Source organism: Pseudophryne corroboree, chromosome 2 (assembly GCF_028390025.1).
Source record: "Pseudophryne corroboree isolate aPseCor3 chromosome 2, aPseCor3.hap2, whole genome shotgun sequence".
NCBI classification, from domain to species: Eukaryota; Metazoa; Chordata; class Amphibia; order Anura; family Myobatrachidae; genus Pseudophryne; species Pseudophryne corroboree.
This window is the reverse complement of record NC_086445.1, coordinates 569,886,167-569,905,790: the sequence shown is the minus strand read 5'-3', so window position 1 is coordinate 569,905,790 and position 19,624 is coordinate 569,886,167. Positions and strand designations below refer to the sequence as shown.

Below are 19,624 nucleotides of genomic sequence, written 5' to 3'. Positions count from 1 at the left end.
AGGAAATTATGTAGGTCGAGTCTTCATACGAGACTATCAGTTTAACTGGGAATCCCCAGCGGTAGTGGATATCGTGGGATCTCAAAGCAAGGGTGATAGGGGTGAAAGCACGTCTCTTTGCTATGGTAGCGGCAGAGAAATCCTGGAACAACTGAAGTCCCCCCAGAGTGTCTGAATTTTTGGATTCTCTAGCGGCCCTCATAATGCGTTCCTTAACTGGGAAGAAATGGACTCGAAGGAGGGTGTCTTTAGGGAGGTCGGATGAGACAGTTCGGGGTCTGGGGAGGCGGTGAATGCGGTCAATCAGGAGTTCCGAAGGATCCGCCTTTGGGAGGAGTTTCTTGAATAGGACAGTGGCGTAGGCTTCCAGTTCAGAGTTGGTGACTGAGTCTGGGATGCCTCGAATTTTGATGTTGTTCCGCCTTGATCTGTCCTCCATATCTGCCAATTTAGATTTGAATTGGTCTAGATCTTGTTGTTGGCGATCGTGAGATGAGAGTAGGTCGTTGTGGGAGGTAACCAATTCCTCCATCTTGCGTTCCAAATGATCCGTCCTATCTCCCAGAGATATCAGCTCAGTTTTGACCTCACGGATGGCAGAGGTCAGATCTTTAGAGAGTTCAGACTTGAAGGCGGAAAGTATCTGGCAGAGGGATCTCACGGTTAGGGGGGCATCCGACTCGCAGTCTACTCCCGAAACTGAGAGAGCTGTGGACAGGACACTAGATCCCAAGGGGTCCAGTGTGGCGGAGGGGGAAGGAGCATTTTGTAGCGGGGAGATTTGGAGAGATTTTCGCGAGGGGTAGGCGACTTTCGGGGGAATTGTCTCCTTTTTTTTTGTAGGAGCCATTTCTCGTCAGTAGCAGCGCACTTAGAGTACTCGGAGAGACGTGCTTCAGGGGAGGGTCCAATCGGCTGGTAATAGTGAAACAGGGGTGCTCAGTCACATTGATGGATATTTCGTGTTATTTAGACAAGCATGAGTGGCGACAGACAGGTTAGAGAGCGCTCACATTGTGGAGGTCACTGAGGTCATAAAGCCGGAGGGTGTGATTGCAGGAACAGATCTGAGCTGGGTGGGATGACAATCAGGCCTGTTAATCCAGAGGGGTAAGGGATCTGGTTTTGTCCCGAGGGTGGTGCGGCAAGAGTAGTGGGAGTGCTTCTGGTCTCCGATCTCGTGGTGTTTGGGGTGGTCTGAGTGTTGGGTGCGGGGTATAATAATCGCCGCACGCAGCCGCTAGAGCTATTCCGTCTGCCTTTCTCTGGAGTAGGTGCTGGCTTCAGGAGATAAGAGAACAGGCAGGGTTATAGAGATAAAGTATAGTGGCTGAGTTGACTATACCAGTATTCGCCACAAGAGGGAGCCTTAGTTACAGCCAGCACCAGTCAGGGAGTGAGATGTGTGCTTTGCCAGTCCCAAGATGGCCGCCGCTTATCAGTGAGAGTTAGGCCCACCGGAGGACTCCCGGTCGTCGATCCCCGCCAGCGGGGGAAGAGATCTTGCTAGATCTTGCTAGCAGTGTTGTGTGAGACGGGGGAGGAAGGGCAGGCGCCTGGAGAGGTCGGGAATCGGCCAGGTAAAGTCTAGAGGCCGGGCGGCGCCAACCGCAAGATGGCCGCCGGCTGCCAGCCAGACACTTCTCGGCCCTTACCTCCAGCCGATCGTCCGGTCCCTGGTCTCCTGCGAGGATCAGCGCCCGGTGGGTGAGTCCCCCAGTGCCAGGGAGAGCCTTTCAGGTGGGTGGGAGAGTCTGCAGGGTCGCCGAACCGGGTCCCAGGAAACGCCGGCACAGCTCCAAAATCGAGGCCCCGGCTTCTGGGGCGGAGGTAGGCCGCAATCCGCAGGGGGCAACGCAGGGCCCCCCCGATTCCGCAGCTTCTTCCTCCAGGTGCTGGGTGTAGTGGTGGGGCTTAGGGGACTAGTCCCTTGTCGGTGGGCCTCCAAATCTGGTCAAAAAGTGGGTTTTAATACAGTGCCAGCCAGAGCTCAGCAGAGACCCGACCTTCCTCTATGCTAGCCAGGCCACGCCCCTCTTTTATTGACTTTTAAATCCTGGTTGTCATGGTCACGCCTTCGGGCAATCTTCCTACACCTTACTTACATGTCTAGAGGTCTGATTAAACCTCCCAAGTTTAGTTTTACCTCAGCCCCTACAACTGAGGCTTCCTCCCGTCAGCTCAGGCCCTCAGTTGTGACAGTAAGCACTGACCATATGAATCCAGCCGGAGACCAGGATTTAGCGGCCAGGCCGATGCAAGAACTGGCAGCCAGACTCGAACATCAGGAGGCTGCACAAGGCCACATCATCCGCTGTCTCCAGGATCTCTCTACTCGGCTGGATGGGATCCAAACGACCCTCCGTGGATCAGGTGCGTCCGGTGCGTCCACCACAGTGACACCAGCTGTAACCCCACCCACCTTACCCATTTCTGCTCCACGTCTTCATCTTCCAACGCCAGCAAAATTTGATGGATCTCCAAGATCTTGCAGGGGATTTCTCAATCAATGTGAAATTCATTTCGAGCTACAACCTGGCAGTTTCCCTAGTGATCGCACTAAAATTGCCTATATTATTTCCCTCCTCAGTGGCTCAGCCCTTGATTGGGCATCACCTTTATGGGAGAAATCAGATACCCTGTTGTCCTCATATACTGACTTTGTAACAACATTCAGGCGCATCTTCGACGAGCCAGGCCGTGTAACTTCAGCTTCTTCTGAGATTCTCCGTTTACGCCAAGGAACGCGTACTGTGGGACAGTACCTAATACAGTTCAAGATCCTGGCATCCGAACTGGCATAAAACGACGAAGCCCTGTATGCTGCATTCTGGCATGGCTTATCAGAACGCATTAAGGACGAATTAGCTACCAGAGACTTGCCCTCTAAGTTGGATGAGCTAATATCACTATGCACAAAAGTTGATCTACGGTTTAGAGAAAGTACAACTGAGCGGGGAAGGTCTTCTACTCCAAAATCTTCTGCTCCTCCTCCTCGTCAACCGTTTCCATCCAAAGATGAGCCCATGCAAATTGGTCGTTCCCGTCTATCTCCAGCTGAGCGTCGAAGACGTCTTTCTGAGTCCCTCTGTCTTTACTGTGCAGCTCCGTCTCATGCAATCAATGCCTGTCCCAAACGTCCGGGAAACTTCAAGTCCTAGCTCGCCAAGGAGAGGGCCGGCTAGGAGTAATGCTCTCCTCTCCATCTCCTCATGATTGTAATCTCCCAGTCTCGCTTCAAATTGCTAAACGTTATAGGAACGTCATTGCCCTCCTAGATTCCGGAGCAGCTGGGAATTTCATAACTGAAGCATATGTTAAGCGGTGGTCCCTACCCACTGAGAGACTTTCCTCGTCCATTTCTTTAACTGCCGTGGATGGCAGTAAGATTTTTGACGCAGTTATTTCCTTAAGAACTCTACCAGTTCGTCTGAGAGTAGGAGTTCTTCATTCAGAATTTATTTCCTTTTTAGTGATTCCACGAGCCACACATCCAGTGGTTTTAGGCCTTCCATGGCTTCGTCTCCATAACCCATCAATTGACTGGATGACTACGCAAATATTGGCATGGGGTCCTTCCTGTACTGAGACCTGTCTGTCCAAAGTGCTTCCTGTTTGTTCTTCCTCCTCCAGGTCGTCTGATGTTCCACCTCCTCCGTATCAAGACTACACGGACGTGTTCAGTAAAGCTTCTGCTGATATCCTTCCTCCTCATAGAGAATGGGACTGTCCAATTGATCTCATCCCAGGGAAGGTTCCACCTCGAGGCCGAACTTATCCGTTGCTTTACCAGAGACGCATTCCATGGAAGAATATATTAAGGAGAATCTGGCGAAGGGTTTCATCCGACCTTCTTCCTCCCCAGCTGGCGCAGGTTTCTTCTTCGTTAAGAAGAAAGACGGTGGCCTGCGGCCACGCATCAACTACAGAGGCTTGAACGACATTACCGTCAAGAACCGATATCCTTTACCCTTGATTACAGAACTCTTCGATAGAGTTAGTGGAGCAACCATCTTCACGAAATTGGATTTGAGGGGTGCCCACAACCTCATCCGGATCCGAGAGGGTGACGAGTGGAAGACCGCCTTTAACACCCGTGATGGACATTATGAGTACCTCGTCATGCCTTTCGGATTAAGTAATGCTCCAGCTGTCTTCCAGCATTTTGTGAACGAGATCTTCAGAGACATCTTATATCGTCATGTCGTTGTTTATCTAGATGATATACTTATCTTTGCCAATAATCTAGAGGAACATCGATCTGGGTAAAGGAAGTTCTGTCCCATCTCCGTGTCAATCATCTCTATTGCAAATTAGAGAAGTGTGTTTTTGAAGTCAAGTCCATTCCGTTTCTAGGCTACATTGTGTCCGATTCCGGACTAGAAATGGATCCTGAGAAACTACAAGCAATCCAGAATTGGCCGATACCTGTAACCCTCAAAGGGGTCCAGAGGTTTTTAGGATTCGCCAATTACTACAGAAAGTTTATACGAGACTTTTCCACCATTGTGGCGCCTATCACTGCGTTGACCAAGAAGGGTGCTAATCCGTCCAAGTGGTCTGAAGAAGCTATGCAAGCTTTTCATCTATTAAAGCAATGTTTCATCTCTGCTCCGGTTTTGAAACTGCTCGACATCAACTCTCCTTTCATCCTTGAGGTGGATGCCTCTTCCGTTGGAGTAGGGGCGGTGTTATCCCAGAGAGCTAAAGATGGTCATCTACATCCTTACAGCTTCTTCTCCTGGAAGTTCTCCCCAGCTGAACGCAACTATGCCATTGGCGATCAGGAGTTGCTGGCAATCAAACTCGCTCTGGAGGAGTGGAGATACCTGCTGGAGGGAACTTCTCATTCGGTCACTATACTTACCGATCACAAGAATCTTTTATATTTGAAAGGCGCACAATGTCTTAATCCTCGTCAGGCCAGATGGGCACTTTTCTTTTCCAGGTTCAACTTTAAACTCCAGTTCTGTCCGGGCTCTCAGAATCGCAAGGCCGATGCCCTTTCCCGCTCTTGGGAGCAAGAAAATGAGTCGGAGTCTTCTGACAAACATCCTATTATCAATCCGTTTTCATTCTCCACGGTAAGGATGGACTCTACGCCTCCACCAGGGAAAAGTTTTGTGAAGCCGGTGTTAAGGAAGAAGCTCATGCATTGGGCACATGCTTCCCGCTTTGCCGGACATACAGGCATTCAGAAAACCCTTGAGTTTATCTCTAGGTCTTATTGGTGGCCAACTCTGAAGTAGGACATCATGGAGTTTATTGCATCTTGCCCAAAGTGTGCTCAACACAAAGTATCCCGCCAGTCGCCTGCGGGACAACTGGTTCCATTATCTGTTCCCCGTCGACCGTGGACCCATTTGTCGATGGACTTTGTTACAGACCTGCCTATGTGCAACAAGTTTAACACCATCTGGGTAGTGGTTGACCGGTTTACCAAGATGGCACATTTCATTCCTCTCACCGGTCTTCCGTCAGCTTCCAAGTTGGCTCAAGTATTCATTCAAGAGATCTTCCGACTACACGGTCTTCCCGAGGAGATCATCTCTGATAGAGGAGTACAATTTGTAGCCAAATTAAGGCGAAGTTTGTGTCAAGTTCTCCAAGTCAAATTAAAGTTCTCTACAGCTTACCATCCTCAGACCAATGGTCAAACTGAGAGGGTGAATCAGGACTTGGAGGCTTTCCTCCGCATCTATGTGTCTTCCTCGCAAGATGACTGGATTCAACTCCTTCCCTGGGCCGAGTTCAGCCATAACAATCAATATCATTCCTCATCTTCTTCAACACCATTCTTCATCAACTATGGATTCCACCCTAAAGTTCCATAATTCCAGCCGCTTCCAGCAACTTCTGTACCAGCAGTGGATATCACCTTACGCCAGTTTTCAAATAACTGGAAAAATGTGCGAGCGGCTCTGCTCAAAGCATCGTCTAGATCAGTGGTTCTCAAACTCGGTCCTCAGGACCCCACACAGTGCATGTTTTGCAGGTAACCCAGCAGGTGCACAGGTGTATTAATTACTCACTGACACATTTTAAAAGGTCCACAGGTGGAGCTAATTATTTCACTTGTGATTTTGTGAGGAGACCTGCAAAACATGCACCGTGTGGGGTCCTGAGGACCGAGTTTGAGAACCTGTGGTCTAGATACAAGAAGTTTGCAGATAAGAAGCGTAGGGCAGTTCCTGCTCTCAAAGTGGGTGATCATGTGTGGTTATCTATGAAGAATTTGAGGTTGAGAGTTCCCAGCATGAAGTTTGCTCCTCGTTACATTGGTCTTTTTCAAATTGAACAAGTCATCAATCCTGTTGCTTACAAACTCCAGTTACCCCCATTCTTGAAAATTCCTAGGACATTCCATGTTTCCCTTCTGAAACCGCTGATTCTGAATCGATTCCAGTCTGCACTACCTTCGGCTCTTAAAGTCCAGACACAATGGGGAGTTGAGTATGAAGTTGCCAAGATTCTGGATTCACGTTTCCGCTATGGTCAGTTACAATACCTCATTGATTGGAAGGGCTATGGTCCTGAAGAGCGCTCTTGGACCAATGCTTCAGATGTCCATGCTCCTGCCTTGGTCCGGAATTTCCACTCTAAATTTCCTCAGTGGCCTAAGAAGTGTCCTGGCGCCACTCCTAAAGGGGGGGGTGCTGTCACGATCCGGGTATCTGGACGCCATTATTTACCTTTCAGGTGTCTCCTAAGGCTGTCCCAGCGTCCTAGGCCCGGTTCCCAGCTGTGATGCAAGCATTCATACGTCATATCTCATCTCTGCTGATCCGTGGATATTGTTCCTCAATGCCCGGGCGACTGGCATGGCGTCACCTGCCGGCGGGGCCTCGGGCATCATCTCCATATTCCTAATGCATACAGGGGATGTGGCACTCCTCACCTACTGCAGCCGCGGCCGTCCATGCTGAAGGTTGAGACGCAAGCTGGCGTTCTCTATGTTCACCGCCGCCATTACTGAGGAATCTCCATGTGGTGAATACAAACAGCTTTCCCTCCACAGGCCGGTATGGGCGCAGCCATCTTAGTTTCAGTCACATGATCCTGACCTCCAATCCATAGCTCTGCTGAGATCTGCATAATTAAGTCATCCAATCCCTTTACACCTAAGGGTATAAAGGGACTGAGCCTGCACTAGGAAATCGTCAGTGCTTTGGTTGTCAAACCTTGTTTCCAGTCTCTCTCTCTCCTGTGGTTATTTTGTTCCAGGTTTCCAGCTCCTGTCTCCAGTTACCACTAAGAGACCCGCACAGCTTACCACCTTGCGGTGCAGCCTGACTCTGCAGTCTTCCATGACTACTCCAGCTTCCAGCTACAGATCCATCTGCTTCCAGCGGTCAGCTTCCAGCAGTGTTCAGCTTTCTTAAAGTGCCGGTGCTTCTCCAGCGGATACCTACATACCAGCGGTATCCGCAAACCATCGGTACCTGCATACCATCATTTCCTATATCCTCGCTCCCTAGCTTCATTCAACTACCTGGCTGGTTCCAACCAGCATCCACTCCGTGTTATCTACCTGGCTGGTTCCATCCAGCATTTACTCCGTGTTTTCAACACCTGGCTGGTTCCATCCAGCATCCACAGCAGTCTTCTCAGCTACAGCGTTACCAGCTTCAAGTGCTACATCTGCTGGTGTGTTCCTCGGCTACTCACACTACTACGGACAGGTCTGGTAAGGACACTCCATCACTGGGACATTAAGAACTGTACCTTATCCTACCAGTACCCTGTGGCTCTTGCCACGCTTATAGTGATCCAGGAACTGTTTTATTTTATCTACTGCATATCTTTATTCATTTACCACTGCTGTGAATACGGAGTTCTGTTAATAAACTTTTATTGACTTTTAAATCCTGGTTGTCATGGTCACGCCTTCGGGCAATCTTCCTACACCTTACTTACATGTCTAGGGGTCTGATTAAACCTCCCAAGTTTAGTTTTACCTCAGCCCCTACAACTGAGGCTTCCTCCCGTCCGCTCAGGCCCTCAGTTGTGACAGGCTCTATCTGCATCCGAAATGAAACGTTCCAGGAAAACACTGTAGCATAGCATTTTGTATGCAAATACAGTTGCAGTCACACACAGAATATATGGAAACAGAATAAATGAAGTGGAGTACAGAGCGCTGAATGCTACAGAATAAAACTTTTGCGTTCAGGATTAACTGCACATACTTCACACCGAATGTATGTTGTCAGAAGTAAATCAAATCAACCGATACACTGTCACTGCTGTGTCTCTCTCTATTGAAATTACACTTTAAATGTATAGGCAACGTTCACCAAAAGGTATCTTTTAGTGTTGTGATTCCGTCCTTGGCAACAGCCTCAAGCGTGCGGATGTGTGACGTTCTTCTCCTTGTACTGTTCACAGATGCTACAGCATCAACACGTTTCGGAGGTCTGCCTCCTTTCTCAAGAACTGCTGTAGATAGTCCAGGTCACCATATAAATAGCCACAGGTGCCTTCTGATAGAATCTCTCCACTTGTAGTAATGATGGGGCTAATTCCAAGTTGATCGCAGCAGGAAATTTTTTAGCAGTTGGGCAAAACCATGTGCACTGCAGGGGGGGGGGGCAGATATAACATTTGCAGAGAGAGTGAGATTTGGGTGGGTTATTTTGTTTCTGTGCAGGGTAAATACTGGCTGCTTTATTTTTACACTGCAATTTAGATTGCAGATTGAACTCACCACACCAAAATCTATCTCTCTCTGCACATGTTATATCTGCCCCTCCTGCAGTGCACATGGTTTTGCCCAACTGCTAAAAAAATTCCTGCTGCGATCAACTTGGAATTACCCCCGATGTGCAGGTGATGCTGGTTAATCACACACATCAATTCAAACATAGGTGGTCATTTCGAGTTGATCGCAGCCAGCAACTTTTAGCTGCTGCTGCGATCAATAGTCCACGCCTATGGGGGAGTGTATTTTAGCTTAGCAGGGCTGCGATCGCTTCTGCAGCCCTGCTAAGCTAAAACAAATTCAAGCAGAAGTAGACTAGGGCTGGACATACTTACCCTGTGCGATGATCCCTGCGATGATGGGCCCGGCTTTGACGTCACACCTCCGCCCTCCGTTGTCCTGGACACGTCTGCGTTTTACTCACCACTCCCCGAAAATGGTCTCCAACGGTCCGGATCCGCCCATCCACGCCTCCTTCCTGTCAATCTTCTTAGTGGCCGCCGCTGCGATCGCTTCCGTCAGTAGCCGCGACGTAACCCGGCGCAACGATGCGCATACGCACAGCGGCTGCCGCGCATGCGCATTCCGCACCCGCTCACACCGCAGCGAAAAAATGCTGCGTGCGAACGGGTCGGAATGACCCCCATAGTGAGTGTACATAGGATTTATTAAAAGCAGCTAAATAGTTGCTGCAAATACATACTAAAAAGTACAAACATCGGGTATAAATATTTAATGCTGTCACAAATACTACCAGTATTACAAAGCACATATACAAAGTGTGTATTATACATAACATACCCTTCAACATTTTTCACATAAAAATCGGTACAAATTAGAAGAGGGGGGTGTGGCCACGGGTAAAGGGCCTTTTCCTATACTTTCAATGGAAGTTTGGAGAGCCACAAATCGGTACAGAACATAAAAAAAGGTACTGTACCTATTAAAAAGGTACAATGGGAGGGTATGACATAATGATAACAATAAGATATATCAAAACTGACAATAAAAATAGGATTTTTATTACCTACCGGTAAATCCTTTTCTCGTAGTCCGTAAAGGATACTGAGGTCCATTTAGTACCATGGGGTATAGACGGGTCCACTAGGAGCCATGGGCACTTTAAGAATTTGATAGTGTGGGCTGGCTCCTCCCTCTATGCCCCTCCTACCAGGAAACTGTGCCCGAGGAGACGGACGTACTACGAGAGTAGGATAGATAAGGATAGTGGTGAGATTCCGAACCAGCACACACAACAAGAGGAAAGCCAAGCTAACCAAACTTGGAACAGGAACAGCAATGGCTGAACCAACATTACTTAACCAAGTAACAGTGCAGGAAGAACGAAGCACTGGGCGGGCGCCCAGCATCCTCTACGGACTACGAGAAAAGGATTTACCGGTAGGTAAGTAAAATCCTATTTTCTCTTACGTCCTAGAGGATACTGGGGTCCATTTAGTACCATGGGGATGTACCAAAGCTCCCAAACCGGGTAGGGAGAGTGCTGAGGTTCCTGCAGAACTGATTGACCAAACTGAAGGTCCTCAGAGGCCAAAGTATCGAACTTGTATAACTTTGCAAACGCCAAGACACGGGCAGCCACCCAGGAAAAACCCACCGACCTAGTAGAGTGGGCCTGTACAGATTTTGGACATGGCAAACTTGCCGTGGAATAAGCATGCTGGATAGTAAGTCTGATCCAGCGTGCAATAGTCTGCTTTAAAGCAGGACACCCAATCTTATTGGGATCATAAAGAATAAACAGCGAGTCCGTCTTTCTGTGACGAGCTGTTCTTTTCACATACACCTTCAAAGCCCTCACAACATCCAAAGACTTTGAAGTAGCAGAGGTGTCGGTGACAACCGGGACCACAATAGGTTGGTTGATGTGAAACGCAGACACCACCTTAGGAAGAAATTGCTGACGCGTTCTGAGTTCAGCTCTGTCCTCATGGAAAATTAAATAGGGACTTTTGTGAGACAAAGCCCCCAGCTCCAACACACGCCTTGCTGAAGCCAAGGCCAACAGTGTGACGGTCTTCCACGTAAGAAATTTTACGTCCACCTCAAATGCAGCACCACATCGAGTTCTCAAGGTGCCGTGGGAGGCACAAAGGGAGGTTGGATGTGCAGAAAACCTTTCAAGTATGTCTGGATCTCAGGGAGAGAAGCCAATTGTTTCTGAAAGAAAATGGACAAGGCCAAAATCTGGACTTTTATGGAGCCCAGACATAGGCCCACATCCACTCCTGCTTGTAGAAAAAGAAGGAAACGTCCTAGATGGAATTCCACCACAGAAAATGTTCTACTCTCACACCAAGAGACGTATTTCTTCCAAATACGATGGTAATGCTTAGACGTTACACCCTTTCTGGCTTGGGTCATAGTCAGGATAACCTCGTTGGGGATCTCTCTCCTGGCTAGAATCAGCCATTCAACTTCGATGCTGTCAAACGTAGCCACGGTAAGTCCTGATAGACGAACGTACCCTGTTGCAGAAGAGCCTTGTGAAGAGGTAGAGGCCACAGATCTTCGAGGAGCATCTCCAGAATGTCCGCGTACCAGGCCCTTCTTGGCCAGTCCGGGGCAATTAAAATTGCTTGAACCTTTTCCCTTTTTACAACTTCCTGACTTGACCATCTTCTTTGAAACTGCACTCCCTGAGTGACTGCTCCCCAACCTCTGAGGCTTGCGTCTGTGGTTAGCACAATCCAGTTCTGAATTCCGAACCTCCGACCCTCGATGAGGTGAGAAGTCTGTAGCCACCACAGAAGGGAGATCCTGGCTTTTGGCGACAGATGGATCCTCTGGTGCATGTGAAGATGCAATCCAGACCATTTGTCCAACAGATCGAGCTGGAAGGGTCTTGAATGAAACCTTCCATATTGAAGAGCCTCGCAAGAGGCCACCATTTTCCCCAGAAGGTGAATGCATAGATGCACCAACATCAGGGTTGGCTTCAGGACATCCCGAACCATCGACTGGATTACTAATGCCTTTTCCAATGGAAGGAACACCTTCTGCGACTCCGTATCCATTATCATTCCCAGGAATAGGAGCCTCCGTGTTGGCTCTAGGTGAGATTTCGGAAGGTTCAGAATTCACCCATGATCCTGGAGAAGTTTGGTTGAGAGAACAATGCTGTCCAGCAACTTTCTCTGGACAGTGCTTTTATCAGGAGATCGTCCAGGTATGGAATTATGTTCACTCCCTGGGGTATATTTACTAATATTCGTGTTTTTGCCGTTTTTAAGGGTGTTTGAACTCGAATGGTATCGGGTGCATTTTACTGCAACTTTTTGAATCCTGATACGGTCATTTACTAATCTGCCGAGTTTGCAACATTCGTCTTTTCCGATGTCGATGTGATTCGTAATGTCAGGCAGTGTTTTACGGGAGTGATGAGTAAAACACTGCCTGACAAAACACAAGGAATCCTGGCCGGATCTGTGAGATCCGTGCAGGGCTTCATTGTGCACCTTAAAAAAAAAATGAACGTGTTAAAATAAAATTAAAAATTGCGTGGGGTCCCCCCTCCTAAGCCAAACCAGCCTCGGGCTCTTTGAGTCGGTCCTGGTTGCAAAAATATGGGGGGGAAATTGACAGGGGTTCCCCCATATTTGAACAACCAGCACCGGGCTCTGCACCTGGTCCTGGTGCCAAAAATACGGGGGACAAAAAGCGTAGGGGTCCCCCGTATTTTTAACACCAGCACCGGGCTCCACTAGTCAGAGAGATAATGCCACAGCCGGGGGACACTTTTATATAGGTCCCTGCGGCCCTGGCATTAAATCACTAACTAGTCACCCCTGGCCGGGGTACCCTGGAGGAGGGGGGGACCCCTTAAATCAAGGGGTCCCCCCCTCCAGCCACCCAAGGGCCAGGGGTGAAGCCCGAGGCTGTCCCTCCCATCCAAGGGCTGCGGGTGGGGGGCTGATAGCCATGTGTAAAAAAAAGAATATTGTTTTTTGTAGCAGTACTACAAGTCCCAGCAAGCCTCCCCCGCAAGCTGTTACTTGGAGAACCACAAGTACCAGCATGCGGGGGGGAAACGGGACCGCTGGTACCTGTAGTACTACAAAAAAAAATACCCAAATAAAAACAGAACTCACACACCTTGAAAGTAAAACTTTATTACATACATGCACACCTACATTCACACATACTTACATATGTTCACACGAGGGTCGGTCCACTTCTCCAAGTAGAATCCATGGGGTACCTGTGAATAAAATTATACTCACAAAAATCCAGTGTAGATCGGTCCTCTTCTGAGCTTGTAATCCACGTACTTGGCAAAAAAACAAACCGAAAAACCCGAACCACGCACTGAAAGGGGTCCCATGTTTACACATGGGACCCCTTTCCCCGACTGCCGAGACCCCCGTGACTCCTGTCACAGAGGGTCCCTTCAGCCAATCAGGGAGCGCCATGTCGTGGCACTCTCCTGATTGCCTGTGTGCACCTGAGCTGTCAGTCAGGCTGCGCACGGCAGAGATACAATGTAGCGCATAGGCGCTCCATTGTATCCAATGGTGGGAACTTTGCGGTCAGCAGTTGACCGCGAGTAACCTCACCGCTGACCGCAAAGTTCCCACCATTGGATACAATGTAGCGCCTATGCGCTACATTGTATCTCTGCCATGCGCAGCCTGACTGACAGCTCAGGAGGTGTTAAAAATACGGGGGACCCATACGCTTTTTGTCCCCCGTATTTTTGGCACCAGGACCAGGCGCAGAGCCCGGTGCTGGTTGTTCAAATATGGGGGAACCCCTGTCAATTTTTCCCCATATTTTTGCAACCAGGACCGGCTCAAAGAGCCTGAGGCTGGTTTGGCTTAGGAGGGGGGACCCCACGCAATTTTTTCCCCAAGTTTTTACAGTAAACAGACCCTTTCCCATAGATAACCATGCACAGATCTCACTGATCCGTGCATGATTATCCAAACTCGCCTGGAAAAAGCAGGTCTATTTTTTTGCTGCTTTTTTTAACGAATCGCAAAAAAACACACCCGCACTTGAGCACTCAGAGACTAACACCCAAATACGAATGAATAGTGAATACCCGTGTTGTAGGAAATAACAGCCGCGTTTGACCGATGGTCTATTCATTCGTATTTCTGAACTTTGTCATTCAAACCATTATGAATAGTCCAAACACTGCCGAGATTTGTGCTTAGTGAATTCCCGTGTTAGGACTTAGAAAAAAAAACACAAATCGGACAAACTTGATTTTTTTGTAAATTTTGGCCCCTGTTTGCGGAGTAGAAACATCATCTCTGCCATCACCTTGGGGAACACCCTCAGTGCCGTGGAGAGGCCAAATGGCAGTGCAAACCGTAGATAAGCCTGATGAGGCGGCCAGATCAGAATGTGAAGGTACACATCCTTGATATCCAGAGACACTAGGAATTCCCCCTCCTCCAGACCTGAGATCACCACTCTCAGAGACTCCATCTTGAATTTGAACACTTGCAAGTACGGGTTCAACGACTTGAGGTTCAAAATTGGTCTTACCGAACCGTCCGGTTTCGGTACTACAAACAAGTTGGAATAGTACCCCTTGTTTAGCTGATGAGGTGGAACTGGAACAATGACGTGAGTCTGTACCAGTTTGTGGATGGCATGTTGTAAAGTTATACTTGCCTCTTGTGAAACTGGCAAGCCTGATTTGAAGAATCTGTGAGGTGGAAGCTCTTGGAACTCCAGTCTGTAGCCCTGGGAAACAAGATCTATGACCCAGGGATCCTGGCACGAATTTGACCAGATTTGACTGAAGAATTGTTGGCGGGCTCCCACCTGACAGCCTTCGAGGCATTGCGGTCCACCGTAATGCTAAAGTCTTTGAGGAAGCAGAGCCTGAGCTCTGTTCCTGAGCACGTGCTGTTGCTGGTTTGCGTGGTTTACCTCTTGCGCCGCTGGAGGACGTAGAAGCACCTCTGGATTTGTCCCTGAACTTGGCTGTCCGAAAGGTCTGAAACTTAGAAGCTGAATAAGTCTTCTTGGTTGGGGGGGCTGCGGAAGGAAGATACGTAGACTTACCCACAGTAGCTGTGGAGATCCATTTGTCTAATTAATCTCCGAACAAGGCCTCTCCTGTGAATGGTAGGCCTTCCACGCCTTTCCTGGAATCCGTGTCAGCAGTCCACTGGCATAGCCACAAGCCTCTGCGTGCCGATTCTGCCATAGTGGTGTTGCGTGCATTAAGCATGCCTATTTCCTTTGTGGCGTCCACCATAAAGTTCGCAGAGTACTGTATATGCTGCAGGAGTAAAACAACATCCCTCCTAGATAAGGAATCTAACCCCTCAATTAGGTTACCTGACCATTTTGCAATTGCTTTAGTGATCCACGCACATGCAATAGTGGGTCTTTGGGCCACCCCAGCAGCTGTGTACAATGATTTTGAGTATAGTCTCAATTTACGATCAGCCATATCTTTTAGGGAGGCTGCACCTGGGACAGGCAATACAATTTTACGTGACAGCCTAGAGACTGATGCCTCCACTATTGGTGGATTTTCCCATTTTTTCCTATCCTCCAGAGGAAAAGATGAGAGCAACCTTTTAGGGATCTGAAACTTCTTATCAGGATTAACCCATGGTTCCTCAAACAGGGTATTCAATTCCTTTGACGCAGGAAAAGTGACTGAGGACTTCTTTTTTACATTAAAATGAGATTCCACACACTCCTCTGACACCTTATCAGAAATATGCAGAACATATCTGATAGCCTCTATAAGAGCCTCTATTCCCTGTGAGAGAGCTGCATCCACCACTTTGAGTCCACCTCCCCCTAGTCCATGTCTGACCTGTCAGCGTATGCAGGATATGGGCCAGAGATCGCTTTTGTGGACAAATGGGAGGGGATTGAGACGCTGTCTTGGGGATTGAGTCTCTGTTCATAAACTCATCCACAGTCTGTTTTAAGTATTGCGTCTCTTTCTCATTGCGGGACAATTTTGTAGAAAAAGTTGAGATCATAGCCTTAAGAGAATTAACCCATTCCGGTGCAGCCCCGCTAGTCTGTCAACCCTGAGTACCCAGTAGTGAGCCCCTAGTGAAGAGGAACACACTGCGGTACAAGACACACACTCTTTGCCTGACATAATGTAATGTGACAGCACACACACACAGAGGAAAGGTTAAGCACAATTAACCCACAAAGAGCCCTTCAGGGAGACACAGAGATGTTTGGAGCCAGCCCCCACCGCGCCTTTATTGCTGATGCCAAGCTTAGCCGGGTGGCAGACTGAGTACCCTGACAGGGGACTTAGTACACTAGTAATCGCTCCCCCCGCTATGACCCCCTGGTACCGCTGAGGTACTTTGGAGTCACACTGGAGGAGCTGTGCGTCCCTGTCAGTCAGCGTCTGTGTCCACTGCAGAGGGAAATTGGCGCTGGTGAGCTGCTGGATCATCTCATAGTGAAGCCCCGTCCCTTCAATGGCGCAGTCTTCCCGCTTTTTTTATACTGGCTGAGGAATCTGGTGCTTAAAATGGAGAAAACTGTGTTTAAGGCTGTTGTGCCAGTATGGGTACTGTGTACAGTGTACGGGGACGTAGTTGTGTACTGTGTCTGGAGACGCATACCGCCCCATTTAGAAGCTGTGCGTCTCCGTACCCTCATGCCGCCATAATGGCCGGCGCCCCGCTAGCCGGGGCTCCGGCTCAATACTCACCACCCTTCATTCTTCTGGCTCTGTTAGGGGTGGCGGCGTGCTGCAGAACTGTACGCTCGCCGTGATGGGCTTGCGAATAGGTCCCTCAGGAGCTCAGTGTCCTGCAGCGGGGAACGGCGCCATTAACCCTTCAAGAAGTTGGGCCATTCCTTCCCCCCTAAGTCCCACGAAGCAGGTAGGCTGGTGCCATTCAGCCCAGCCTGAAAATAACAAACATATAAAATAAATGCAGAAAACTCTTTAGGTGCTTCCTTCAGCGTGACCGGCTCCTCCGGGCACATTTTCTAAACTGAGTCTGGTAGGAGGGGCATAGAGGGAGGAGCCAGCCCACACTATTTAAATTCTTAAAGTGCCCATGGCTCCTAGTGGACCCTTCTATACCCCATGGTACTAAATTGACCACAGTACCCCTAGGACGAAAGAGAAAATACATTAAAAATAAGTCCATATGTATATTCCTATAACAAAGGTATATCTTCCTTCCTATTATATTATAAAATGGTGCTTTACAATCAACAACCATTCATACAGCTATTCCAGATACAGTATGGACTGGGGACATGGCGAGGAAAGAGAAAAAAGATAATCAGTATGCTTTATTATAAGAACAATTTGGTTTCAAATTCTTTATTTAAACCGTAAGGGGTTAATGTTTTCATTTCAAAGATTGTTCGCATTTCTAGTCTAGCAAGTCTTACTGATCTATCATTAGTTCTCCAATTTGGTTAGACTTTCTTAATCCCTGCAAACAATTTAATAAATCTAGGGTCACAATTATGTACATTCTTAAAATGCATTGTAACGTTGCGATTCTCATAACCAAGTTTAATATTTCTGACCTGTTCTGCCAACCTATCCCTCAAAGGGCGTGTGGTGAGTCCAATGGTATCCGTGCAGATGCTCTACAATGTTAAGGTCGACACTCATTAGGTCGACCACTATTGGTCGACAGTAACATGGTCGACACATGAAAGGTTGACACATGAAAAGGTCAACATGGCTTTTAAAGAAAAAATAGATTTTTTACTTTTTCCTACTATACCATCAATGTGGACTACCGCGAGCCGTGCAAGGGCACGCGGTACACTAATTGGGGTTCCTGTTCATGTTACAGAAAAAATGACACCAAAAACAGTTCAAAAATCCATGTCGAACGTTTCATGTGTCGACCATTTTCATTAGAGATGAGCGGGTTCGGTTTCTCTGAATCCGAACCCGCACGAACTTCATGTTTTTTTTCACGGGTCCGAGCGACTCGGATCTTCCCGCCTTGCTCGGTTAACCCGAGCGTGCCCGAACGTCATCATGACGCTGTCGGATTCTCGCGAGACTCGGATTCTATATAAGGAGCCGCGCGTCGCCGCCATTTTCACACGTGCATTGAGATTGATAGGGAGAGGACGTGGCTGGCGTCCTCTCCATTTAGATTAGAAGAGAGAGAGAGAGAGAGATTGACCTGATTTACTGGAGATTAGGAGTACTGTAGAACTGTAGAGAGTGCAGAGTTTACTAGTGACTGACCACAGTGACCACCAGACAGTGCAGTTTTATTTAATATATCCGTTCTCTGCCTGAAAAAAACGATACACAGTGACTCAGTCACATACCATATCTGTGTGCACTGCTCAGCCCAGTGTGCTGCATCATCTATGTATATATCTGACTGTGCTCAGCTCACACATCTTATAATTGTGGGGGAGACTGGGGAGCACTGCAGTGCCAGTTATAGGTTATAGCAGGAGCCAGGAGTACATATTATTATTAAAATTAAACAGTGCACACTTTTGCTGCAGGAGTGCCACTGCCAGTGTGACTGACCAGTGACCTGACCACACTGACCACCAGTATAGTTAGTAGTATAGTATACTATATTGTGATTGCCTGAAAAAGTTAAACACTCGTATCTGACTGTGCTCAGCTCACACATCTTATAATTGTGGGGGAGACTGGGGAGCACTGCAGTGCCAGTTATAGGTTATAGCAGGAGCCAGGAGTACATATTATTATTAAAATTAAACAGTGCACACTTTTGCTGCAGGAGTGCCACTGCCAGTGTGACTGACCAGTGACCTGACCACACTGACCACCAGTATAGTTAGTAGTATAGTATACTATATTGTGATTGCCTGAAAAAGTTAAACACTCGTATCTGACTGTGCTCAGCTCACACATCTTATAATTGTGGGGGAGACTGGGGAGCACTGCAGTGCCAGTTATAGGTTATAGCAGGAGCCAGGAGTACATATTATTATTAAAATTAAACAGTGCACACTTTTGCTGCAGGAGTGCCACTACCAGTGTGACTGACCAGTGACCTGACCACACTGACCACCAGTATAGTTAGTAGTATAGTATACTATATTGTGATTGCCTGAAAAAGTTAAACACTCGTCGTGTGACTTCACTTGTGTGGTGTTTTTTTTTTTATTCTATAAAAAACTCATTCTGCTGACAGACAGTGTCCAGCAGGTCCGTCATTATATAATATATACCTGTCCGGCAGCAGTAGTGATATATATATATTTTTTATATCATTATTTATCATCCAGTCGCAGCAGACACAGTACGGTAGTTCACGGCTGTAGCTACCTCTGTGTCGGCACTCGGCAGTCCGTCCATAATTGTATACCACCTACCCGTGGTTTTTTTTTTCTTTCTTCTTTATACATACATACTACTACTACATCTCTTTATCAACCAGTCTATATTAGCAGCAGACACAGTACAGTACGGTAGTCCACGGCTGTAGCTACCTCTGTGTCGGCACTCGGCAGTCCGTCCATAATTGTATACCACCTACCCGTGGTTTTTTTTTCTTTCTTCTTTATACATACTACTACTACTACATCTCTTTATCAACCAGTCTATATTAGCAGCAGACACAGTACAGTACGGTAGTCCACGGCTGTAGCTACCTCTGTGTCGGCACTCAGCAGTCCATCCATAATTGTATACTAGTATCCATCCATCTCCATTGTTTACCTGAGGTGCCTTTTAGTTGTGCCTATTAAAATATGGAGAACAAAAATGTTGAGGTTCCAAAATTAGGGAAAGATCAAGATCCACTTCCACCTCGTGCTGAAGCTGCTGCCACTAGTCATGGCCGAGACGATGAAATGCCAGCAACGTCGTCTGCCAAGGCCGATGCCCAATGTCATAGTACAGAGCATGTCAAATCCAAAACACCAAATATCAGTAAAAAAAGGACTCCAAAACCTAAAATAAAATTGTCGGAGGAGAAG

General features: G+C 47.9%; 1 protein-coding gene across 3 annotated transcripts in view; it reads left to right on the top strand.

The window, feature by feature from the left end:
* Positions 1–19,624, top strand: part of SH3D21 (SH3 domain containing 21) — a 228,756-nt gene that overhangs the window by 165,738 nt on the left and 43,394 nt on the right. The window lies entirely within an intron of this gene.